The 27,396-nt window shown below is 33.5% G+C and overlaps 1 long non-coding RNA gene across 3 annotated transcripts in view; it reads right to left on the bottom strand.

Moving 5' to 3' along the window:
• Positions 1 to 565: 565 nt before the first annotated feature.
• LOC308646482 overlaps positions 566 to 27,396 on the bottom strand; it is a 35,506-nt gene continuing 8,675 nt past the window's right edge. Inside the window, exons 5-12 of one of the 3 annotated variants that reach the window (XR_014021397.1) lie at positions 21,885 to 22,052; positions 20,961 to 21,074; positions 20,529 to 20,659; positions 19,192 to 19,297; positions 17,824 to 17,983; positions 10,250 to 10,388; positions 9,365 to 9,481; positions 566 to 8,686 (exon numbers count right to left, since the gene is read on the bottom strand). This is a non-coding gene — a long non-coding RNA (uncharacterized lncRNA). The remainder of the gene's footprint in view (positions 8,687 to 9,364; positions 9,482 to 10,249; positions 10,389 to 17,823; positions 17,984 to 19,191; positions 19,298 to 20,528; positions 20,660 to 20,960; positions 21,075 to 21,884; positions 22,053 to 27,396) is intronic. The other 2 variants (XR_014021398.1, XR_014021399.1) reach the window with 2 other exon arrangements.

Raw genomic sequence — 27,396 nt, 5'->3', positions numbered from 1 at the left:
TCTTGAATTACTGGCATTGTAGACCATTATACTCAATGACTGCTAAATACACATTTATGTGCACATTCAACTTTCATCATGATACTTCAATTTCTAGATCATAAGTCTTAATGAATTCTGAAAAGTTGAAGTATTACAGAGCACTTTTTAATTTCATAACATAAATTAGAAGTAGCAAGTAGTTACCCAGAAAAACTCCAAATATTTGGATACTCCACTTGAAAACAATAGGTTAAACTAAATCACAAAGGAAGAAGCTACTAACTGAATGATAATTAAAATAATTTACCAAAATTTGTGATATTCATTAGTAAAATCCTTATAACCTTAAATGCTTACATTAGAAGCCAAGAAAGTTCCACAAAGACCCAAGTTTCAACCATAAAAGGTTACTACAGAAGAGCACATTAAAACCAAGGTAAAGAGGAAGAAAAATATAAGATCAAAAACAGATAATAAAGAAGAAGGACAATAAAGAAAGGTCAAATTGTTTTTTTTAATGATAAATAAAATGAGGAAGTAGAGACATCAGAAAGAAGCATCTAAGGGGAAATGATACTATGTATCAGACACTACCAGGGTAACAAGGAAATGATATTAACAACTTTATAGCAGTGAATCCAACAACCCTGATGAAATGGAGTAACCTTGAGAAATAGTACTTACTAAAGCTGACATCAGATGAAACAGAAACTCTATATAATTCTATGTTATTGAATACATTTAAGTTGTTACTTAAAATAACATGAAGGAAACACCACATCCAGACCATTTTAGTAATGAAATCTACTAAACTTTCCAGGAAGAAATACTAGCAAAATGGAGGAAGAAAGAAAAATAATCAATATATTTTATGAAGTCTTATTTTAAAATATCATCATAATGAAAGAAAATCACAGGCTAATGGTGATCATTGACACAATAAAAAATCCTTAAACAAGTACTAGAAAATTTAATAAAGAAATACACACAAAAGAATAATAATGACAAAGTGGCTTATATCAGAAATGCAATGTTGGGTATTGGGTTTAATATTTAAAATCTGACCAAAATAATTCCTATAATAAGAGCATGAAGAGGAGACATAATTATATCTAAAGTGTAGAAAAATAATCAATAAATTTAATATATCTTCTTTGTAAAAATATTAGTAATCAAGTGCTTGAAGAAAACTTAATCATTTTGGTAAAAGGCATCTTCAAAAAAACTTATAGCCATCTTTATTAATGATAAGAAATTGGATACTTTCTGCTGAGATTAGGAAAAAGACAACCCAATTTAAAAGGATTTACAATGTAAAAATATTACAATTTTATATAATACCACAAAACTTGAAAAATCAAATTTAGACATTCATTTATAATAGCATCAAAGCATAAATCAAAGGGATATATCTAATAGTTAAATTTTTATTAACAATTAAATTTAAACTTTAATGTTTTCATATTGAAAACTACAAACTATCCTTCTTTACTGAAAAGTATAAAATTTTTGTGAGAAATTACAGATGACCTAATAAATGGAAGACCATACTATTTTCATAGATCAGTAGATTCACTTTGGTCAAGATGCAAATTATCACTAAATTTATAAATAGGTTTAATGTATCCAAAACCAATTTCCCAAAAGTTTTATTTTTAAGAAATTAACAAATTAATTCTAAAATAGAGTGAAAATACAAAAGATCTAGTATAGCCAAGTCCCTCCCAAAAACCTTAAAATAAGAGAAAAAAGTTTTGAACTCACAGTATCTTATCTCAAGATTTACTAAATTTAACCTAACTTTTCTGTGTACATATAAGAATATGCCATAGTGAATCTCATCATCATGATACTACTTTAAAATTATTAAAAAATACATAGCAGGACGATCAGTAAAGCAGAGGGAAGGGAAGAGATAGAAGGAGGAGGAAAGGGAAAGGGGAAATACTAGGGACTGAATTAGGGCAAATTATATCCCATTATGAATGCCAATGTCATGTATAATTAAAAGAATCAATGAAAAGGAAAAAAATTACTATGAAATTTCAGTGAAAAAAAATGGCATTGGGGGCTGGCGATATGGCTCAAGCAGTAGCGCGCTCGCCTGGCATGCGTGGGGCCTGGGTTTGATCCTAAGCACCACATACAAACAAAGATGTTGTGTCCGCCTATAACTAAAAATACATATTAAAATTCTCTCTCTCTCTCTCTCTCTCTCTCTCTCTCTCTCTCTCTCTCTCACTCTCAAAAAAAATGGCATTAAAAGAGAAAAACAGAGTTCAAAAAAGATCCATATATACATTGTTAACTTAATTGAACAATAGCATCAGTTCATTCATTTAAGAAAAGTCTTCAACAAATGGTTCTGGAACAATGGAGGAACACATGAAAATTCTGAAACTCAACCCTTATATTACATTACACATTAAAATGATTTGCAATATTGCACATATGTGCAGAAACTATGAATATAAAGCTTCAGGGGAAAACAGAAGAATAAATTTGAAAATGTAGGATAAGCAAGGATTCAATAGAGTTTGCAGTAAGTATTTCAAATAAAAGAATAAAATTGATACACTGTACTTCACCAAAATTAAAAAAGTCTGCCTATCAAAAAACTCAAAAGTGAAAATACAGGAGATAGAGAGTGATGACTAACTGCTTAATGGTTATGGATTTTCTTTGGAGTGCTGGAAATGTTTTGGAACTAGATAAAGAAGTTGGTTGCACAACACTGTGAAATACTAATTTTCATTGAGTAATGTATTTTTAAATTTTAATTTTATGTGAATTTCATTTCAATTAAAAATAAAAAGAATAGAGGGGAATATAAAAAGGGAGACAGAAGGAAAGGAAGAATAAATAGAAATCAGGAATGAATTAATGGAAAATATGGGTTATTTTATAGTTCATATTACATAATCATTAAAAGGAAAAAGGAAAAATAATCACAGAAAATAATAGGAAATGTAAAATAAAAAAATCTACATTTATATATTGTGTTCCAATTAATGATTTTGTTTATAAATGGATATGAGTTAGCAATTATGAAGTTATTTTATGTATATACTGCATTGAGACTTGAGAAAACATTGTAGATAATAAAAAGTAGCATTCCCAGGTGGAAGAAAGGAATAAAAACTAAGGTGAGGGAAGAATAACCCGAGCCCCGTGATACTGGATTGTATTTAGAAATAGTATGATCTCATGATTTCTTGTATAGTTTGAGAATATGTAAATTATCTATAATATACTATGAGAATACATACTTAGCATATAGATAGGTAAATGGATAAAGACAGAAAAAATATAGATGTCTGTGTGTAAACATATACATATTTCTTATCTCTGGACCTAGAAGCAATGACACAACAGTTGTAATGAGTACATGTAATACCCAGATCTTGGTTTCTAAATACTTTTTTCCAATATAAAGAACCAGGGTTCCTTTAAGAAATGGTTGATTATAGACTTTGGGGAGGAAACTATAAGATAGCTAGGACATACAATAGAAATAAAAAATATGTAAGTGTTTAAAAAACTATGGAGGCAGTTTCAAAGAACACAGGGGCCAACTTACAGGAGTCCCCAGTGGTCAAACCTAGGAAAATTTGCATGAAAATAAATAATATTTGAGATACATGAGAAATCTGAAAATAAAATAAATATCCATAAATACATACTGATTAATTTCTACAAGTGAATATATTTTTTAAATGGGGAAGAAGAACAGCTCTTCCTTACAAATTTCATTGAGTAAGTGTATAAAACATCATGGAAATACAATCACTAGGTAAACCCCATACTAATAATTGCTATAAGCAAGAGTCTTCAATGGATACTGAAATTAAATGATATAGAACATATTTTCATAGTCTCAAAGTATCTCCTGACAATAAAAGAACATTTTTGCAGTGAAAAAAACTGGCAGACACCACCTTAATCAATTGATCATATTTAACATTAGTAGAAATAATACAAATGGATATCATTTATTCTAGATAAGATTCACTGGAAAAGGAACATTATTATTGTTGTTTTTATAAAAAATGCACCAATATAGGGAATAGTGTAGATAAATCTCAATATCATTATGTTGGGTGGAAGAAGACAGACACATACTGTATGATTCCATTCATATTAATTTCAAGAATAGGCAAAACCAATCTATGATCACAGAAATCAGAACACTTTCTTATGAGAATTTCCTTGACTGAAAAGAGGTAGTATCAAAACTACTTAAGTAGTTATAAAAATATCTCCTTAGGCAGTAGTTACATTTAAGAAAACTCATTAAATTATACAGTTAATATTTAAGCATGTATGTAAATTTTACCTATGTAAAGATATAAATTAAAATTATTTAAAATAATAAAAAAGCTCCTCATACACTAATATAAAATAACCTGCTAGAAATATTTAAGTATTTATATTTCACATAAGTATGCAAAAGAAAGTTACAGAAAAGTATAAAATTGAGCGTGTGTGTGTGTGTGTGTGTGTGTGTATCTATCCTAGAGTATGGAGGATGTGTGTGGGGGGGTGTATGTAGGGAGAAACAAAAAACCAATAACACTAACTGTCTCCAGGAAGGAGAAACTGTGTGGCCATAAAAGATAGAACTGAGAAGGTAGATTGCATTTCACTTTTAAGATCTATGCATCTTTTGTAAATTTGGATTTTATAATATATATCATTATTTGAAAATAAAAATTAAAATTGTTTCTACTAGGGAAAAAGAGATACTTTTGATTTCCAGGCTCATTTAAACATACTTTTTAAAAAACATGAAGTAACTATGACAAATGTTGATAATAATGGAACACAGGTTCCTAGTCTCCAGTATGTGCAAGTTCACTATTCTTTCCTCTTATTAATTTGAATGCTTATAATGTGTTCAAAATGAAAAGTTATAAAATAAACAGAGAAAAATCTTTGGTTACCAAGAACATGAGAACAAATGAAAATAAATATAGATTATAAATTACAAATTTTTAAGGTGTTTTTGGTACTGGGGATAGAACCCAGGGGGCACTCTATCAGTGAGTTACTATCCTACCCCTTTTTATTTTAAGACAGGCTCTCACTAAGTTGCCAGGCTGATCTTGAATTTATGATCCTCCTACCTGAGCATCCTAAGTATCTGAGATTACAGGCATACATCACTGTTTCTGGCTCTATTTAAGAATTTATTAGGAAAAGCAGAAAAGAATGCAGGGAATATATAAATAATTAGAACATTTAAAAGCCTGATAAATTGTGCTGAAAAACTGATTGAGGGGAAAAGGAAATGAAGGACTAATGATGTCAAAAATCTACTGATTTGGGCTGGGGATGTGGCTCAAGCGGTAGCGCGCTCGCCTGGCATGCGTGCGGCCTGGGTTCAATCCTCAGCACCACATACCAACAAAGATGTTGTGTCCGCTGAAAACTAAAAAATAAATATTAAAAAATTCTCTCTCTCTCTCTCTCTCTCTCTCTCTCTCTGTCTCTTAAAAAAATCTACTGATTAAATTTACAAAGTTTAAAAAGTCATAGCAGAAATAACCCAAACTCCATTCTAATAAGCTAGAAAACCTACATGGATTGTAATCTTCTGGGGAAAAAAGATTAAATGTAATACGCAAAATGTCAGACAAGTAATAACCATAGAAAAAAGTAAAAAAAAAATTCTAGACAGCATCACTTTTTCAAACCAACAAAAACAAAAGAGTGGTTGATTTCATTGATGTATTTGTTTAACCATTGATAGTAATGCTAGAGCTATTTAACCCATTCTAGAGCAAAGAATAGAAAGAAATGCTCAAAATTGCTTTAACATAATCAACCAGAAAATTGGATGTAAAAGCATGACAAAAACAGCACATAAAATAACAGATTAAATTTCCTGTAGTAATATGCTTTCAAAACTCCCAAATCAAAATACCCACAATTCAGCAGTGAATTAAAATAATCAAATTTTTTTTAAAAACCAAATATGGTCTGTTTGTTCACAGAAAAATAGGAAATTTCAATAATAGGAAATGAATTTTACACCAATAAATGTTTTTAAAAAGAATATAACTGTACAAAAATCAATGAATATATCTATTTCATGGTTTTCGTTAAAATGTCTTAGAAAAATATGAAAAGTGGAAAATTTTTCTAATGCAATAAACAAAATATTTCAAACTTAAAATTAGCATCTTACATTGATGACTAAGACCATCTATATAAAAATAACTTACCTATTGGGAATAACACCTGATACCACCCCTGAGTCCTGCCCAGCAACATAAAAGCATAAGCTAATAAATAAATTCAGTTTGTTCACATAGGCAAATAGGTTTTATATCACTGATAACATTTTATCTAGGCAAGCAGTTCATTTAGACAATAACTTGATTATCAGGACTAACATTAAGAACCTCATAATACTCTCCCATCAATCTTAAAGAATTACATGATGAATTTTGCCCATCCCTAATCACTTTCCTGCTTTAAATCACATCAGCCCAGACCCAGAGCCCTTATTTCCTGCTTTTAAAACACTATTAAACCCTGTCAAGGTGGTGTTTTCCCTTGCTGCAATAAGTTTAATAAGCTCAGCTTTGCTTGATCATAGCTTTTTCAGGTAGTCTTTTGGGGGAAATAAACCAGCAACAATGTGCTGTTCAAACCCAAGAAGCATTCCATTAAAACCCATTTAAGTCAAGGGTGGGTAATTATTTACACAATCGTTTGAGTGCCCTGCATATCAGTCTGTGCACTTTATCAACATAATTAAAATCAGGGTCAATAAGGGAGAAAATAAAAATTGTCAATATTTGCAAAGAATTTGATAAATATTTTGAAAAAATCTGAAAAGAAATGAGAAACAGTAAGATGACTACTAATCCCCCCAAAACAAAACTAATCAAAACTTTCAGATAAAGAAAAATAAACAAGCAAATAAATTAGAATAAAAACCCCATCATAAAAGTAAAAATATTAACAGTCATTAAAATTATTGAATAATAAAGACATACCTTATTCTTGGATATGAAGACTTAATATTATTAAAAACCAATTCTTCCCTAAATTAATTTATTATAGTTTATGAAATTGCAGTCTAAACTGCAATTTCTCCCAACAAGAAGACACATGAGACAGGAGGCAAAAGAAGAAACACACAGATCCACAGAACAAAGATGGAGCCCGTCACAGATGGGAATACAGCATATGCGCAGGATGGCATTACAGATAAATGGGCAATTATTGGCAAATAATCGCAAGTAATGGCAAATAACTTGGCAACCTTAAGATTTCAAAACAAAAAAATTTCTCATGATTTAAGAATTTGAATTAAAAAACACAAAATAATTAGAAGTTAACATAGGTGAAGGGTTTTATGGACTAAGTATAAGTATCTTTCCAAAAATGACATGAAACTCAGAAACCATAAAAGCAAACATGGTTATACTTGGACATATAACAATCATACACATTCTTGTAACAAAAACAAAGTTAAAAAGTGTGTAAAAAAATCTGTAATGCTCGACAATCCAAAGCTTATTTCCTCAATAGTAAATGTGCTCTTTGAAATCTGGAAGAGACTAAAACCTCCCCAAACCCTCAAAATTGGACATAAAAGAAGAAATTAAAAAATACAGATGACTAATAAACATGAAAAAATGATAAAACTAAAAAAAACAAAAGAAATACAATTTAAGACAATAGTTTGGGCGATAACATTGGCAAAGTTTTTAAATATTTATAAAATCCATTATCTGTACGGTTGTGGGAACGTTGGCAATCTCATTTGTTGCCATGAAGGATAAAATTGTTAACCACATTTTAAAGGAAAAATTTGCAATAATTTTCAGAATTTGAAGTGTGTATATTCTTAATCCCAGTGATTCAACTACTTAGTAATTTTATTATGATATAATAAACAAAAGCAAGATTGTTGATATATAGGGAGGTTCATTGCACAGAAATTTGGTGCTAACATAAATATCTATGAATGAGAAATACTTAAAACATTTAATTATATTTCATCTACAAAACAGTCATGCAGTCATTCAACAAATGGCACAGATATGTATGTATTACTGAAGTAGAAAAAGCCCATTGAAAAGACTATTAAATGAAAGAGGCAATTTGCAGGAGAATGTATTACAATATGTCCCACTTCTAGACCCCCCTCCCCAAAATAGTTTTTGTGTTTGTGCACATCTATCCTCTAAAAGAATGCACATACCTCCCTTAATAGAAGAAAACTATAAGGGTGGCATTAATGAGAAGAGGGCACTTAATTTATATATTAATTATTTAAATGTCGAGTTTTTAAAAAATATCATGCAGAGTTTCTTTGACTGTATCCTATTTTCAAAAATTTATCACATGGCAAAGGAAAATTATAAGTGTATCTTTATGGGAGCACTGAGCAATTCCATCATTTTGAGCTTCTTGTGTAATATTATTTCCTCTAGTGAGGCTCCTGGGTTTGAGTCAAGTGGCAGCAAGGGAAACAGTCACCATGCCCAAATTAAAGTCTCATCGATGATATCCCAACATGAGCATTTCTCAGTTAAGCATTTCTTATCTGCAGGAGGTATCCACTGCCACACAGGAAAGAGAAGTGACTGTGCATAAGGAAGACTATATCATTGTTTTGGTGAAGCTGGTGGTAGAAGTAATGGCACCAACTCTAACAAATATACCTTGTCTTTGGGGTCATCACCTACAAAGACACAGAGAGAAAAATGACAGAGGTTAGAAACACATGCCCTAAGGAGGCAGGGGGTCATGAAATTCTTACTATTCCCATACATGTGATGGAACAAATCTATGTAGAGTACAAAGAGAAAGCCACATTTCTAGCAGCTGGATCCACACTATAGCTACAAAAATCACTTTTATAACTTCCTAACATAAAGAATGCCAAGTACTATTGAATTGCATTTTCTCCTTTTGATGGGCTAAAAAGTTATGGACATTCTTCAGCAACTTCAAATTTTGTGTCTGTCTCTTCCCTGCTGTTCTTGGCTCCTTAAAGCTCATTCATTTGATCAATTATTTCAGACAAAACTATTTGTCAACTTTCTAGTCGGAGTCACTGAGAATATACTGTATCTCATGAATACAATTTTCTAGCAATACAATGGATCCAGCCATATATAAGTGCTGTCAACTGGATGAGAGAAGAAAAGTTATAAGGAAATCCTTCATGTTGGAAGGAAATATACTGAAATGTAGAAAAGCTATACACAAAAACTCTGACATTTAACCCACTGTGCTATGTGGCCATTGGAATCCATTAAAATGTACTCAAATCATCAGACTGCAAGAAATTAACATATCATTTTCTACCCAGACATGGCTTCTAGAAAGCAAGGACTATTCTAACTAACAACCTTACCTTCAGAGTGTGTCTCTTGCAAAATATTCAGGTGAAGAGCTCTTTGTTGGAGGAGCCTTCTTTTGGAAATTTAATGGTGCCATTCACTCCCAGAAGAATTCCCAAAAAAGTTCTCTTCTGAGGTGATAAATAAATAAATAAATAAATAAATAAGCAAACAAACAAACACACAAAAAAAAACTCTATTTCCAGTGAAGCAGGTAATGCAGTGAGAGTCTGGGAAATTTGCTGTTTATTTCTTTTTAATATTGATTTCATTTGGAAACTGCTCCTTATTTACACAGCTCTGAAACCATAACCAGATGTTCCATGTCTCTATATGTTTTAGTATCAACACATTGTATCTTTCAGATTTTTAAAACTGAATGAATCACCTGAGTCCCACTGAAAATAGTGTCTTTTGCTTTCTTAAAAATCATCTTTCACTGCTTTGTTGGAAAGATTATTCCCCAAATCACTCAAAACAGGGTACAAATATATCTATTCTCACCAAAAGTTACTCAGAACTTATTCTATAAAAGGCAATACACAAGGTGGCTTTGTCACAAAAAATAAACTGAAAGCTATCTGACCACAGGAAATCAAAAGTACATTGGATGAATCTATCATGCCAATAAAGAGCTAAAATGTAATAGTCTGATAAAGGTAATTCAGCTGAGGGTAGGATTATTGAGGAGAGACCTCCAGTTCAAGAAAACCTGTTATGATCACATAGCTATAACTCCTCTGTACTGTAACCATATTCATCTGGTTTTTGGATGAGTTCTAATCCCTTTTGGCTGCAAACAAATGCAATCAAGCCTAAGAACAAGATATATTAATTCAAACCCATTCTAGGCTGCTTTCCTATAAACATGAAATTCCCTGCCCATATAGTTATTATACCTGTGAGGGTGTCCAAGAGTCCATAGGTAGGAATGGAGACTTTGGAAGTAAGTTGTCAGCTCATACTCTGAAAATGACATTTAAGAATTAAGAAGACAGGCATGAACAACTGCCCTTCCATTTTGGGGTTTATGGTCACCTAACAGAGAAAAGAAAAAAAAAAAGAGGAAAAATAACATCTTAATACAAAAATATGCATGCATACAGATGTGTCTATATGTACACAGGGCACACACAATCTAACAATTAAACAAAAATATGCATGCATACAGATGTGCCTATATGTACATAGGGCACACAGAATCTAACAATAAAACAGTTATGAAGTGTGAGTATGCTATGCTATGCACAGACTGGGAAAGGTGGATATTACTAAGTCCTCTGTATGTCACATGCACAAATATGAACCACTCTCCCTTTTCCCATAAGGTCCAAAGGACAGAGAACAGTTCAATAATAATTATGTTTTTGAAATAAAATATTCATGTTCTATTAAGACTGTTATAAATCTTTTTAAATACTACTATAAAAATTAGCAATCCCAGGCATGGTGGTGCCTGTAATCCCAGCGACTTGGGAGGTTGAGGCAGGAGGATCACAAGTTCAAGGCCAGCCTTAGCAACTTAGTGAGACCATCAGCAACTTAGTGAGACCCAGTCTCAAAATAAAACATAAAAAGGGCTGGGTTCATGGCTTAGTGGTTAAGTGTCCATGGGTTCAATCCTTAGTACCAATTAATAAATTAGTTAGTTTTTTAAAAAGCAACAAAACCATAATCTCTTAATTTCCATTCCATAAAGTCTAAGGACAAGTTCTAACAATTTCACTGGCAAACTAAATCTATTCTAACTTACCAATTTTCACAAGACCATCTTTATAGAAAAATGCACATGACAATAATATCTGAATATCTAGAAAGGTTGTATTCAACTAAATTATGCTAAACATTTTTTAAAAAGTAGTCTAAAATTTGCCCCAAAGTAGCAATCTAGTGAAAGGGTGCATTCAAGTGCAATAAGCAAGTGTCCTAATCATTTTTCATTTAAAAGACATCCATAAACAATGTTTACCTATAATTTTGAAAAAGCATATAAAATCAACTTTTTAAAAATTTGTTCTAATTAGTTATAAATGACAGTAAAATGCATTTTGACACATCATACATGAATGGAGTATAATTTCTCACTTCTGGTTGTACATGATGTAGAATCACACCAGTCATGTAGTCATATATGTACATAGGATTGTAATGTCAGATTCATTCTACTATCCTTCCTACCCCCATACCCCTCCCCTCCCTTCACTCCCCTCTACCTAATCCAAAGAAACTCTATTCTTCCTTAGCCCCACGCTTTTTATTGTGAATTAGCATCCATTTATCAGAGAAAACATTCAGCTTTTGTTTTTTGGAGATTGGCTTCTTTCACTTAGCATGATATTCTCCAGCTTTATCCATTTACCAGCAAATGCCATAATTTCATTCTTCTTTAAGGTGGAGTAATATTCCAATGTGCATATATACCACATTTTATTTATCCATTCATCTGTTTAATGACACCTAGGTTGATTGCATAGTTTAGCTATTGCAAGTTGAGTTGCTGTAAACATTGATGTGGCAGTGTCACTGTAATATGCTGATTTTAAGTCCTTTGGGTATAAACCAAGGAATGGGATAGCTGGGTCAAATGGTGGTTCCATTCCAAGTTTTCTGAGGAATCTCATACTGCTTTACATAACAGTATCACCAGTTTGCAGTCCCACCAGTATTGAACCTTTCCCCCCACATCCTCGCAACATTTATTATTGCTTGTAATATTGATAATTGCCATTCTGACTGGAGTGAGATGAAATCTTAGAGTATTTTTGATTTGTACTTCTCTAGTTGCTAGAAATGTTGAAGTTTTTTCATATGTTTGTTGATGGACTGTATTTCTTCTTCTACGAAGTGTCTGTTCAGTTCCTTAGACCATTTGTTGATTGGGTTATTTGGTTTTTTGGTGTTAAGTTTTTTGAGCTCTTTATATATCTTGGAGATTAATGTTCTATCTGAAGTGCATGTGGTAAAGATTTTCTCCCATGCTGTAGGCTCTCTCTTCAAATTATTGATTGTTTCCTTTGCTGAGAAGAAGGTTTTTAGTTTGAATCTATCTCCATTTATTGATTCTTGATTTTATTTCTTGTACTCTAGGAGTTCTGTTAAGGAAGTCAGATCCTATGCTGATATGGTGAATATTTGGGCCTACTTTTCCTTCTGTTAGGTGCAGGGTCTCCTCTCTTCTAGACCCCCAGTCTTTGATCCACTTTGAGTTGAGTTTCTTGATCTTTGAATAACCTCAGTGTAACTAGAAACCCAGATCTGACAAAATGAGGAATGCATTTGATTACTTATATTCAGAGTTCCCTCAAAGATGAACAGAGCAAAGCTTAAATGTGATTACTGATATCAAATTTATTGATTACCCAATGATCAAATGAAAAATGGTATTATCTCAAAATATTTGTTAGTGCTCTCTGAAGCCATATGCAGAGCACTATGTCACAAATTTTATCAAAGGTACTTACAGGTTTTCTTCTATTGTCCTGTTAACCATTCAAATATCTTGAAATACTAGGTTTATGTAAAATTGTAATGCTGTAACTTTTATATACAAAGTTAAGCCCCAAACATACAATGATAGTTAAAATTTGCATTTGTCTTCTGAATATAGACATAATGATTCAAGATTATTATCTGATTTACTTCATATTCTAGCTTCGTGGCAAGTCTAAACAAATTCAGAAACATTTATCAATATGGCAACTTACACTTCTATTTTCAAACATACTTTTCCCAGAATAATCTTAGTTAAGATTTTAACAAAGGGTATTTTATATATTTTGTATTTATCTCATCTACATCTTTTATCATATCCTGATACACTATCGTAGCTCTAAATAATTTGCATCCAATGGAACTTTCTGTGACAATAAAAATATTTTATCATCTCATGCTGTCCAATATAGTAGGCTAGAGCCACATGTGGCTACTGAGCATATGAAATAAGGTACTGTGACTTTAGAACTTGATATTTTTAAAAATTTATTTATTTATTCTAATTTGTTATACATGACATCAGAATGCATTTCAATATGTAATACATTTATATAGAGCACAATTTTCATATCTCTGGTTGTACATAAAAGAGAGTCACACCATTCATGTCTTCATACATGTACTTAGGATGATGATGTCCATCTCATTCCACCATCTTTCTTATCCCCATGCCCTCTCCCTCCCCCTCCCTCCCCTTTGCCCTATCTAAAGTTTCTCCATTTCTTGCATGCCACTCCCCCATACACATCCCCATTATGGATTGGCATCCACACATTAGAGAAAACATCCAGCCTTTGATTTTTTAGGATTAGCTAACTTCACTTAGTGTGATATTCTCCAAGTCCATCCATTTACCTGCAAATGCCATGATTTTATTCTCTTTTAATGCTGAGTAATATTCCATTGTGTATATATACCACAGTTTCTTTATCCATTCATCTATTGAAGGGAGAACTTATTGTTTAATGTATAATGTCTGATGTCTATTATACTGAACAACAATATAAACTATAGCTGTTACAAAATAAAACTCTTAAGAACATTTAAGATAATCTTACAAAGGACAGTTTAAAATATTTTAAAAAGATTGGTGAATCTTTCAAGAAGTACAGAAATATCCCCCAAAGGATAAATATTATTCCTATTTTCTCAAAAAGAATATAAAATAAAATTAATAAAGGAAAGAACTTGATTTTAATTGTCCAAAGTCAGAAACTTGAAATTAAGTGTGACTCTCAGGTGACTATTTTGTGTAATTTTGTTTGTTTTTGTCATTGAGGAAGTTCAATGAACTGTAGAAATGTTAAGTATTCCTTCTTCCTTATTATATTAGTTTCCCTAGACTATACAAGCACAGAAAATTATTCTATAAGTAATGGTAAGAAATAGCTTGCAACTTTACATGTTTTCTCTGTGAAAATGAGAAACAAGATGGTATTTGGGGTGGGGGTGGTGAATCCAGCCCTAAATTATGTAACCTTGTTGCTACTGCAGCCTAGACCAAAAAGGATTATAAAGTAGATATAGATCACAGAACTATAGAGGATATTTGCCCAATGCCCTTTGGGTCCAAGTGTTTATATTCCCACTTAAGGGACACATGGTACTCAAATTGTGTCCGGGTGTTACAAAGGATTGCATTTTACACCAATATATGGATTTGGCACTTGTATGGATAATGTTAAAACATTATAGAAGTAAAGACTATTGATACACCCTCCTGCTTGTTCAAATTTGTAAGCTCAATATCAATCATTCTTTGACTGAATTATAAATCTCAACGGTTCTTGCTGAACAATGGTAAATAAAAACTTAAGGGCCAGAGTAGCAGTATATCACTATGCATACTTAATTCTCTAGTCTCAAACATAGTAAATGTTGCCCTAAAAATTCCTGCTAACAAATATGTGGATGTAAGTCTGGAACAGTTGAGTTTTCTGAATTTTGGAAAATGTTTTTTCAAAATAAATATTTTTATTTAGTTTTAAGAAAACTACACAGACACATTCCTTCAACTAGGATTTAAGTTAAGATAATGTATCACTGTCTCTGCAAAGCCTGCTACTTCTGTGGGAATACTGGAAAAATATCAACTGATATGCTTTATACCCAATTCTTCCACAATTGGGTGGTGGAAACAATATTCCTCTATACATGGAAAACAGTACTTCTAAACTGTTTCTTTTCATCATAATCTCCATGGATATCCTTAGACATTTTTTCCTTAATTTTCATTCCCCATTCCTGTCTAAATTTTAGTAATACAATTATGCCATGTATCTATCTGATTATGTACTATAGTTGTTTGGAGAATAAGTCAGTGAAATAATGAAAAAAATTTCCCCCTAAGAATCAATGTCATCCATGAGGATATTAATTATGTTGCCAATACCTAGTGTAGAGTAAGTTGAGAAAAATAACTGAATGTGTAAGGAGTGTATACAGGGTGTTCCAGCCTATAACAAACTGTGTTTGGAGACAGTTGGAGGCAGTTTCAATTTAGGATCTTTAAGATGAAAGCATCCCCTTCAATGATTAGAAGAGACAGAAGATAGAAATAAAGACTATATTACTTACAAGTCCTTGGGAAGTATATCACATGCTCTGGAGGTCACATGCAGAAGTCAAGCAGCACATGAAGAGAAGAAAGGAGGGAAAGGGAGAGGGAAAGGAGAAGAAAAGGGAGTGAAGGGTGAGAGAGAGGGAGAGTTAGTTGAGTTCATAGTGTTATCCAAACAGGCTTCCTTGGGAGTTTTAATTGGTGGGTTTAAAGCAAGAAAACACAAATTCCATGGAGTCACACTGTGATAGAGAGGTGGTCACTGCAGCATATGTGCACAATCCATATGGGGTGGGGTGAGAGTTAACAGGGCCAGTCAAGTAGGTAGGTTGTACGTAGATGTCCCATAGGAAGGTGGTCAACCAAGAGGCAATTACAAAAGGCAGTTATTTGGATTGACTACATTGAGGAAATGGGAGGAGGTATAGAACTGGAAACTGTGTCCTAGATGAATAAATCCTGCTTCTGATATGAGAAAGTTAAATATACTCAAAATGGATGCTGGGGCAAAAATTAAAGTTGTAAGAATTGGCTACATCCTTCTAATACTCACACCCTACAAAATACACTGTTGAGGTCCCAGGTACATTCTCTGTCATACATCTCATTTTGGCCCAATATCATCTCTGTTCCTAAAAGAGAAGGAGACATTCAAACACTCTTGACTGACTAGTGCTTTTATGGTATAAGCTAAGCATAGAAATATAAAAAAATCTAGAATTTGAAGGAATGGAAGCCAGGGAGAACTTAAAATATTATTAATGTTGATTAATTATAAGAAGATTTCCAATGTAGATTAAATTATTGGCTAGTTAAAAAACACAAATTAGCTAGAAACATAAATAACATACATAATTGAATCTACAGGATCAGTAGTAATATCCCCTCTTTCAAAACTAATTTTAGTGATTTGTATCAGTCTATATAAAAGTTTATTAATTTCACTCATGTTTAATTTCATGGATTTTTTTGTATATTTTTTCTTTCTTCATATGAACAATTTTTGCTCAGATCTATATTATTTACTTCCTCCTGTGCACTTTGGGTTGTATTTTCTCATTTAGCATTTTTCTTATTTCCCAAGGTAGAAGCTTATTTATCTTTCTCTTTTCTGATATAATCACTGTATGCTTCAATCTGAGAATTTCTTTAATTATATCACACTCAGCACAAAATGTTTTATACTTTCTTTTAACATATTTTATTTGACTCATGGGTTCTATATGGTGTGTTTATTTCCAAATATTTGGCAATTTTCAACTTGATTTTTATTTCTAATTTCTCTGTGGTCATAGAACATACTTTACATTATTTTAGTCCTTTTAAGCTTATTGAGTATAGTTTTATGGTTTAACATCTAATCTATCTTGGGAGAATGTTCAGGTATGCTTGAAAATAAATTGTATTCTGCTAATGTTGGATAGAGTGTTTCAATGTATCTATATCCAGTATATATCTTATATCTGTATAGATGTCTCTCCCTTTCTCTCTTGCTCACCCTCTGTGTCTCTCTCTCTTACACACACACACACACACACACACACACACAAACAAACACACACACACAATCATGAGTGACCCAGATTCCATTGCTGCCCAGTACAGTGTCCTGTGGGGTATTACATAATACCTACAAAATCATATAATATCAATATTTCATGGATAAAATATCACTAACATGAGAATTCCCACTGGCCCCCAAAGACAGGATGGCAGAAATCATTGCCCACAAATTTCTTTATTTCACATCTCATGGTGAAAGAATGGATTTTAATGTAAGGCCCTGTACTTTGTCCTTGTTGACCTGTAGGAATAAAAACAATGAAAGAGGAGAGGTATAGAAGCATACATGTTCATTGGTCTATGAGGCACAGTAGGGTTCAGTTATATACTGCATTTTAAATTAGCTAATGTAGTACTCTTCTAGAATGGGTACTATGGTCATTGTATTAGCTTCCAACCTCTATCAGGGAACATTATGCCCAATACTTTCTGCCAGACAAATGTGCAGTCAGACTAAATGAATATACTTAGACTACAAAAATGGTGAAATGGTGAACAGCATATCAATTTAATTCAACCATAGAATCATTTAACCTTCAAAGGTGATTCAATGGATTGGGAAGAAGGTAGTCATGAAAAGCTATGGCAGGGAAAAGAAGGAACAACTGTCTAAATATGGATTGTAGCATTTAACATGTTTGAGTACAGAAACCTGGAAATTTGCAGAGGCTGCCCAAGGTTATGTATGTTGCACCCCATTCAGTTTAGAGTGGTCAGAGCAATGCAGGGAGGACACACCCAGGTAAAGTATATACATGTGATTAGAATGGCTGTGTAGCATGCATAGAGTGAATAATGCAGACACTGGGCCCTCTCACTGTGAGATACTCCCCATCCTCCTTTCAGAGTAAAGCTCACCAGGCCCACAGCTGCAGACTCAGTGGGACCTAGGCAATTATCTCTCTCAGCAGTGTCAAGCTTCCCTCTGCCACACCAGTAAGGAAGAGCATCTCCATCACTCTCCATACCTAGTTTCCAGAGAAGGAATCATCAGGAAGATTGAGAATGTGCCAAAATTCTAGAAAAGAACAAATAGAAATCTCAGCGTACTCATCAGATGATAAAGGCCTTCCAATGTCTGAATTAACAGATTGTAAACAGCACCAATTAAATTCCAGAATTTTTTTATTTATATATGACAGAAGAATGCATTATAATTCTTATTATACATATAGAGCACAATTTTTCATATCTCTGATTGTATTCAAAATATATTCACACCAATTCGTGTCTTCATTCATGTACTTTGGATAATAATGTCTATTACATTCCACCAACATTTCTAACCCCATGACCCCTCCTTTCCCCTCCCACCCCTTTGCCCTATCTAGAGTTTGTCTATTCCTCCCATGATCCTCCTCCCTACCCCACTATGAATAAGCCTCCTTATATCAGAGAAAATATTTGGCATTTGGGTTTTTGGGATTGGCTAACTTCACTCAGCATTATCTTCTCTAACTCCATACATTTACCTACAAGTGCCATGATTTTATCCTCTTATTGCTGAGTAATATTCCATTCTGTATATATGCCACATAACTCAAATTGGCACTATTTGCTGATGATATGATTCTATACCTAGATGACCCTAAAAGTTCCATCAGAAAACTTCTAGAGCTAGTAAATGCATTCAGCAAAGTAGCAGGATATAAAATCAATACCCATAAATCAAATGCATTTCTGTATATCAGTGACAAATCCTTAGAAAAGGAAACTAGAAAAACTACCCCATTTGCGATAGCCTCAAAAAAATAAACAAACTTGGGAATCAATAAAAGAGGTGAAAGATCTATAAAATGAAAATTACAGAACCCTAAAGAAAGAAATCAAAGAAGACCTTAGAGGATGGAAAGATCTGTTAATTCAGACACTGGAAAGGCCTTTATCATCTACTGTTTAAAATCTGTTAATTCAGACATTGGAAGGCCTTTATTATCCACCTTACTCTTGGATAAGCAGAATTAATATTATCAAAATGACCATACTACCAAAAGCAATATACAGATTTAATGCAATTCTGATCAAAATTCCAGTGACATTCTTCATAGAAATAGAAAAAGCAGTCATGAAATTTATTTGGAAAAATAAGAGACCCAGAATAGCTAACACAATTCTTAGCAGGAAGAGTGAAGCAGGTGGCATCACTATACCAGATCTTAAACTATACTACCGAATTCTTAATAATAAAACTAGTTAGGAAAGAACCATAAAAAATTAAATGTTAACTCAAGAGTGTGCCATTCTGTTCCTTCTCAAACAAGCTGGTAGAAATGACGAAATTAGCTCTTCATTAGTGTGACAGTAAGAGATTCATGCAATTCCAATTTTGAACCTACAAAACACAGGGGAAATAGAAAAGTGGAAAAAGGAAATCTTCCAAATTGAATGTTGATTTTTTAGGAATTGATTTCACATATATGTCTATATATCTATCTATATCTATATCTATCTATCTATCTATCTATCTATCTATCTATCTATCTATCTATAAAATTCTATGACAAAAAAACAAGTCACTGTATTCCATGGAACATGAAAGTGTGGAAAATCTTTTTTCTAAAACTTGCTCAAAGATTCACCAAAGTCCACTTTAGCATCCCTCATTAAAACTAGGGTCTTCCTCAAAGAGAACAGGAAATCCACTGAAGGGTGTGAATATTAGCCAATAAAATTGGTATAAAACTTTAAGAAGTAGAATATAATAATTTTATAATTAAAACTATTTAAAGCAGTATCCACTGGAATCACTCAAGTATTTAGAAAACTGCTCTTTAAGGATGACAGAAAAAAATCATCTGAACTTGTATAGCTGGAATAGCAAGAAAATTTAAACACATTCTGAGACATTCCCATGATTAGAAATCACTCATTTTCCAGATACTCCTACCTAAAAACAATAGAGAAGACAAAAATATCTTTTGAACTGATCATTCAATAGACTTCTACAGACTGCTCCTAATGGAAAATTGTAAATGTATAAATGGTTTAAGGCCAGGCACTACCATAATAACTCAGTGGAGTCTCACTAGTCATGTGCTAATTTCCCAGAGTTGGATTACTAAAAGGAGATAGACGTTAACTGTCAAGTACTCACAAAATTTGTTGTGTAATCCATAATAGATATTTATAAAGAACTTTACAATCTATTTAACAGCTGCTCTCACGTTAGCTTTCAAATATCCTAGACCCCGTGGTCCCTACTGCCTGAATACCTGAAATCCCTCCCATATGTCTTCCTAACAGGATCCCCATGCTGGACCTCAGCTCACAGAAGTAGTTTGGTCACTCATTTTGTTCAGATTCCAACAAGATTCATTTTTGTAAGTCATCATTGGGCCAGGCACATTGAATAAGCCACCCTGAGTCTAAGGTATGTGGTATGTACTGATCACCCAGGAGTTTGTCATTCTGGGACACACAGACCCACACTCTTCAACCATGGAGCTCTGCATCACAGTTAATGACCATTCCCTTGGCTGTCTATCATAGCCAGTGTCCAGTGTCATTAAAATACTGTGATTCCCCAAGAGGAATATCAAATAGTCTCAGGATAAAATTCTTACCTTATGAGAATTCCAACTGGCTCCTGATGATGGGTTAGCAAAATTATTCTTAATACTTTGCTTCACATCAGCTCTCAAGAAGATTAAATAAACTCTTTAATATAAAATTCAGTTTTTGGTAGCATGCCAATCTGTGGCAACAATAAAAGTTTGGAAATGTGAAAAGCATAAAGCACACATTTTTTATTTGTCAAACATACTTAACACAGGAGGATTATTTATAGGCCTTCATATAAAATAATTTTATATACCTCTACTAGGTTGTTTCTAATATCATTCAAAAGGGAGTCATAAAGAGCTGAAAGCCTGAGATGGTTCAGCAGTTAACTTATAACTCACACTGTCTGAATTATCAGACACTTTACAAAACAAATTACCTATTGAATTACATAAATAAGCAAAAAAGTATATTTATTAAAAATTAGATATTACCTTTGGAATGTAAAGTTTTGTTCTGTCCCAAAAATGGAACAGATAAGAATGACAAATTAGCCCTTCTTTGGGATGATGATGATAATTCCATGCAATTCCAAAAACACTTCCAGTCTACAAAACACAAAGGAAATGAAGGAAGTCTTAAAATCTTTCCAATGGATTGATACCTGAGAACAGTTTAAAATAAATTAGCTGCAGATATTCATTTGAACGTCTACACAACTAGATCAGTAAAATTATATTCTTTCCTTAGAACAGGGTAGAATAGAAAAACAACTTTTCAAAGATGTCAAAGTTGACCCAAAGACTTTTGTGAGCCTTTACTATTGTTAACTAAATTGAGAATCACTCTTTAAACACACACAGACTCACTGAAGGAATATGAGTATGAGCTGTTGGTATTCTAAATAATTCCAAATTTAGAAATTTAATAATATAATTTAAAAAATGTTTGATCAAACATATAATTTAAATCATATGGAATATTTAGAAGATTGCCTGCTGAATGGTGGGAAAATAAAAAAGAAATGAAACAATGTTCTAACCCTTGGAAAAATGTTAAAAAATTAACTAAAATACATCATAAAATAAACTCTTGAATATAACTTATTCTTCAATTTCCACATATTTATTTTACTTAAGAAACATAATGAGCAAAGACTAATAATTTCTTTCTAATTTTCTATACATAAACCTGTGCATAATTGAACCTTACTAAGATGACTGTGGTATCTAAGAAAATGATGTGCACGATAGCTAAAAAATGGAAATAAGCTAGGTGCCCATCAACTGATGAATAGATAAAGAAAACGTGGCACATGGGGGTGGATCCAAGATGGTGGAGTAGAGGAGATACCATTTCTGGCTGCTCTGTGCATGAATCCGAGAAAGCTATCAGGTGGCTTCTCCACGGGGTCTCACCTTGTCAGAATACAACACCTCAGAGCATGACAGGACCTCATACAGCAGATTTTTGCAGAATCCACCAAAGCTGTGAACACCAAGCAGAACTCAGAGCCTCTGTATTCCTTTAAGACTCCAGTCTCTGGTCCCAAAGCCCACAATTTGAGCACATGTGAGACTCTTAAGCTGCAGAACAGAAACATCAAATCAGCACCTCTGCAGAGTGGCAGAACTCCAGACAACATGCAGGTCACCAGACAACATTCTAGCCACAGCAGGAGGACTTTCCAGCTCCCCCCACCTCACCAGACACCCTGATGTGGAAAACAGATGAACTCTATCTTGAAAAACCTTTCTTGCTATCTTTTGGTAGGTGTGGCTACTAGCATGGTAGCCACTGAACAGGTTCCTGGTTTCCAACTTCCCCTTCCCCCAACTGTGATAACTCAGCACAATAACTATCAGCACAAAATTAGCTCTCAGTTGAAGAGAGCTCAGTACAACCAGGGTGGTGCTTACCTGGTACAATCCAATGGGGACAGCAAGAGGTCCCACAGCTGAGATCTGATAAGCAAGAGAGTGGAGGGGTAAAAACTGGGAGCAACGCAGATAGAGCAGATAGATCAAGATTAGGGAAGCTTCAGGCAAGAGACTGAGAGCTCTAATCTTCTCGCACTGGTTACCAACACCAAACTCAAGCTTGGAAGAGAAGAGAAGAGAAGAGAAGAGAAGAGAAGAGAAGAGAAGAGAAGAGAAGAGAAGAGAAGAGAACTAAATTCTTACAGTATTTTGTTGTTTGTTTGTTTGTTTGTTTGTTTTCTTCTCTTCCATTTTATATTCTTCGTTTTTCCTCTACCCTTCCTCCTCAGGTCCTCACAACCCCAAAATATGTGAAACCAAGAAGATTGCATGAAATAGAACTTTAAGAACTGAGTCACCAAAATAATATAATACAGAGGAATTGCATAAGTCCCCCCTTTTCTCTCTCTCTCTCTCTCTCTCTTTTCCCTTTCTTTTTATTTTAATCCCTCCCTCTCTTCCTCTTTCAACCTCTTAATTTTTACTTACTTCCAAATGCTTTCTAAATACATATATGTGTTTCTTTTTATGCATTCTACTGTCCTCCAACATACTTGTATACCCTAAATTACCTCCTGTCTATTCGCCAGGTACTACCCTCTTGATAAGAGTTCTCCTCCAAATTTCCTAAGTTATATTAAGCCCATACCTTCACATCTTTCTCCCTTAACATAACATCATACACCCGACCCCAGTTCTCTGTCCACAACCACAAACTGTGCATCTTTTATGAAACTGCTCATTATACATTAAATAATAATTGAGTCCAACATTTCTAGACATTGAGACTAACTATAAATGTCTTAATAAAAATAATTTACTCTAAGGTGATATATTGTTGATATTGGGAATGGTCAACATTGCCCTTCCCCACAAAGGAGGGATCTTGGAAGTATACAAGAGCACCACAAATCCTTAGGGTAAAAACAATATCACAACAGTCTCACAGAATGGGAAAGAAATGTGAGCAACATGAAAACACAAGGGAAGAAAGTACCACAAACAATTCAAGACAACACATCATTAAAAGAACTTACAGAAACAGCATAACAAATGACAGACAAAGATTTCAGGATTTACATGAACAGATGTTTTGGAATCTCAAAGAAGACATTAGACAGCAAATACAGACAGTGAAAGACCACTTTGACAATGAGCTACATAAACAAATCCAAGAAGCAAAAGATCACCTCTACAGGTAGATAGAGGTTATTTTTTTAAATGCCCTATTAGTAATTGTTGTATTCTGCTACCTTTCCTATCCCCTACTATCCCCCCTCCTCTCCCCTCCCATCTTCTCTCCAGGTAGATAGAGGTTATTAAAACAAGACAAAACAAAACCAGAAATCCTTGACATGAAAGGAATAACAAACCAAATTAAAAACACAATTGAGAGCATTACCAGCAGAGTACAACTCAGAAGATAGGACTTCAGACAACGAAGACAAAGTATATCATTTTGAAAAGAACGCAGATAGCATAGTGAAAACGATAAGAAACCAAGAGCAGAACATCCAAGAAATATGGGATAGCATAAAAAGACCAAATTTAATAGTTACTGGGATAGAGGAAGGCTCTGTAGAGGTCAAAACCAAAGGAATGAGCAATCTGTTTAATGAAATAATATCTGAAAACTTTCCAGACATGAAGAATGAAACGGAAATCCAAATCCCTGAAGTCTACAGAATGCCAAATGCGCAAAATCACAACAAATCCACACCAAGACACATTATAATGAAAATGCCCAACATACAGAATAAGGGGAGAATTTTAAAAGCCACAAGACAAAGGAATCAGATTACATATAGGGGTAAGCCAATTAGGATAATGGCAGATTTTTCAACACGGACCCTGAAAGCTCGAAGATCCTGGAATGACATATTTCAAACTCTGAAAGATAATGGGTTCCAACCAAGAATCTTGTATCCAGCAAAACTAAGCTTCAGATTTGAAGATGAAATAAAAACCTTCCATGATAAACAAAAGTTCAAAGAACTTACAGCTAGAAAACTGGTGCTACAAACATCCTTGGGAAATTATTTCATGAAGAGGAAATGAAAAACAACAATGAAAAACAGCAGAGGGAGGTAGTACACTGAAAGAAAAGCTGATAAAAAGAAGAAAACCAAGTCAAGTTAAGTAACAAAAATAAGCAAACATGGCTGGAAATACAAACTATGTCTCAATAGTAAACCTAAATGGTAATGGCTTAAACTCACCAATCAAAAGACACAGGCTAGCAGACTGGATTATAAAAAGATCCAACAATATGCTGCATACAGGAGACTCATTTGATAGGAAAAGACATACACAGACTGAAGGTGAAAGGTTGGGAAAAACCATACCACTCACATGGACTGTGGAAGCAAGCAGGGGTTTCCATACTCATATCAAATAAAGTAGACTACAAGCCAAAGTTAATCAAAAGGGATAAAGATGGATATCATATACTGCGCAAGGGAACCATACACCAACAAGACATAACAGTCATTAATATATATATGCCAAACAATGGTTATAGGTATGTTCATCAAACTCTTCTCAAATTCAAGTGTGAAACTGACCACAACACAATAATCTTGGGTGACTTTAACACCCCTCTCTCATCACTGGACAGATCTTCCAAATAAAAGTTGAATAGAGAAACTATAGAGCTCAATAACACAAGTAATAACTTAGACTTCACTGACATATATAGAATGTATCAACAAGCATCAAGTGGATACATATACTTTCTTCTCAGCAGCACATGGATGCTTCTCAAAAACAGACCATATAATATGCCACAGGGCAACTCTTAGGAAATACAAAGGAGTAGAGATACTACTATGCATTTTATCCCATCATAAAGGAACGAAATTGGAAATCAATGACAAAATAAAAAAAAATTCTGCATCACATGGAGACTGAACAATGGTTATTGAATGAACAATGGGTTACAGAAGACATCAAGGAGGAGATTAAAAAATTCCTAGAGGTAAATGAGAACACAGACACAACATATTGAACTCTCTGGGACACTATGAAAGCAGTGCTAAGAGAAAAATTCATTGCATGGAGTTCATTCCTTAAAAGAAGAAAAAGTCAACAAATAAATGACTTCACATTACATTTCAAACCCCTAGAAAAAGAAGAACAAATCAGCAGCAAAAGTAGTAGAAGGCAAGAAATAATTAAAATGAGAGCTGAATCAATGAAATCGAAACAAAAGAAACAACCGAAAACATAGACAAACTAAAAGGTGGTTCTTTGAAAAAATAAACAAAATTGACAGACCCTTAGCCATGCTAATGAAGAGGAGAGAGAGAACTCAAATTACCAGCATACGTGATGAGAAAGGCAATATCACAACAGACACTACAGAAATACAGAAGATAATTAGAAATTATTTTGAAAGCTTATACTCTAATAAAATAGAAGACAGTGAAGGAATGAAGGCATTCCTTAAGTCATATGATCTGCCCAGATTGAGTCAGGAAGATATACACAACGAAAACAGACCAATAACAAGGGAGGAAATAGAAGAAGCCATCAAAAGACTACCAACCAAGAAAAGATCAAGATTGGATGGATACACAGCCGAGTTATACAAGACCTTTAAAGGGGAACTAATACCAATACCCTTCAATTTATTTCAGGAATTCCAAAAAGAGGGAGTACTTCCAAACTCATTCTATGAGGCCAATATCACCCTGATTCCAAAACCAGACAAAGACACTTCAAAGATAGAAAACTTCAGACCAATACCTCTAATGAACATAGATGCAAAAATCCTCAATAAAATTCTGCAAATCGAAAACAAAAACATATCTAAAAGATTGTGCACCATGATCAAGTGGGATTCATCCCAGGGATTCAAGGTTGGTTCAACATATGGAAATCAATAAATGTAATTCATCACATCAAAAGTCTTAAAGTTAAGAATCATATGATCACCTCAATAGACACAGAAAAATCATCTGACTAAATACAAAACCCATTTTTGCTTAAAACACTAGAAAAACTAGGGATAACAGGAACATATCTCAACATTGTTAAGGCTACCTATGCCAAGGCTCAGGCCAACATCATTCTAAATGGAGAAAAACTGAAGGCATTCCCTCAAAAATCTGGAGCAAGGAGGGATGCCCTCTCTCAAACATTCTCTACAACATAGTTCTTGAAACACTGGCCAGAGCAATTAGATGAAAGAAATTCAAGGAATAAGTATAGGAAAAGACCCTGAACTATAATATAGAGGAATAGTAAAAAAAAACAGCATGGTATTGGCACCAACACAGGCCAATAGACCAATGGTACAGAATAGAGGACACAGAGACGAACCCACAAATTACAATTATCTTATATTCAACAAAGGTGCTAAAAACATGCACTGTACAAAAGATAGCATCTTCAACAAATGGTGCTGGGTAAACAGGAAATCCGTATGCAATAAATTAAATTGAACCCCTCTCTCTCACCATGCACAAAACATACCTCAAAATGGATCAAGGACCTAGGAGTTAAACCAGAGACTCTGTGTCTAATAGAAGAAAAAGTAGGCCCTAGTCTTCATCATGTGGGATTAGGCCCCTCACTTTCTTAATAAGACTGCTATAGCACAAGAATTAAAAATAAGTATCAAAAAATGGGATTGATTCAAACTAAAAAGTTTGTTCTTCTCAAAAGAAACAATCTGAGAGAGCCTACATCCTAGGAGCATTCTAGTGCTCACACATCAGATAGAGCACTAATCTCTAAAGTATATCAAGAACTCAACAAGCTAAGCACCAAAAAAACAAATAACCCAATCAATAAATGAGCAAAAAACATGAACAGACACTTCACAGAAGAGGATATAAGATCCATCAACAAATATATGAAAAAACACTCATCTTCTCTAGCAATAAGAGAAATGCAAATCAAAACTAATCTAAGATATCATCTCACTCCAGTCAGAACGGCAGCTATT

This window comes from Spermophilus citellus (genome assembly GCF_964194105.1).
Source record: "Spermophilus citellus genome assembly, chromosome: 4".
Lineage (NCBI taxonomy): Eukaryota > Metazoa > Chordata > Mammalia > Rodentia > Sciuridae > Spermophilus > Spermophilus citellus.
The sequence above is the reverse complement of the archived record's forward strand: the minus strand, read 5'-3'. Positions and strand labels throughout refer to the sequence as shown.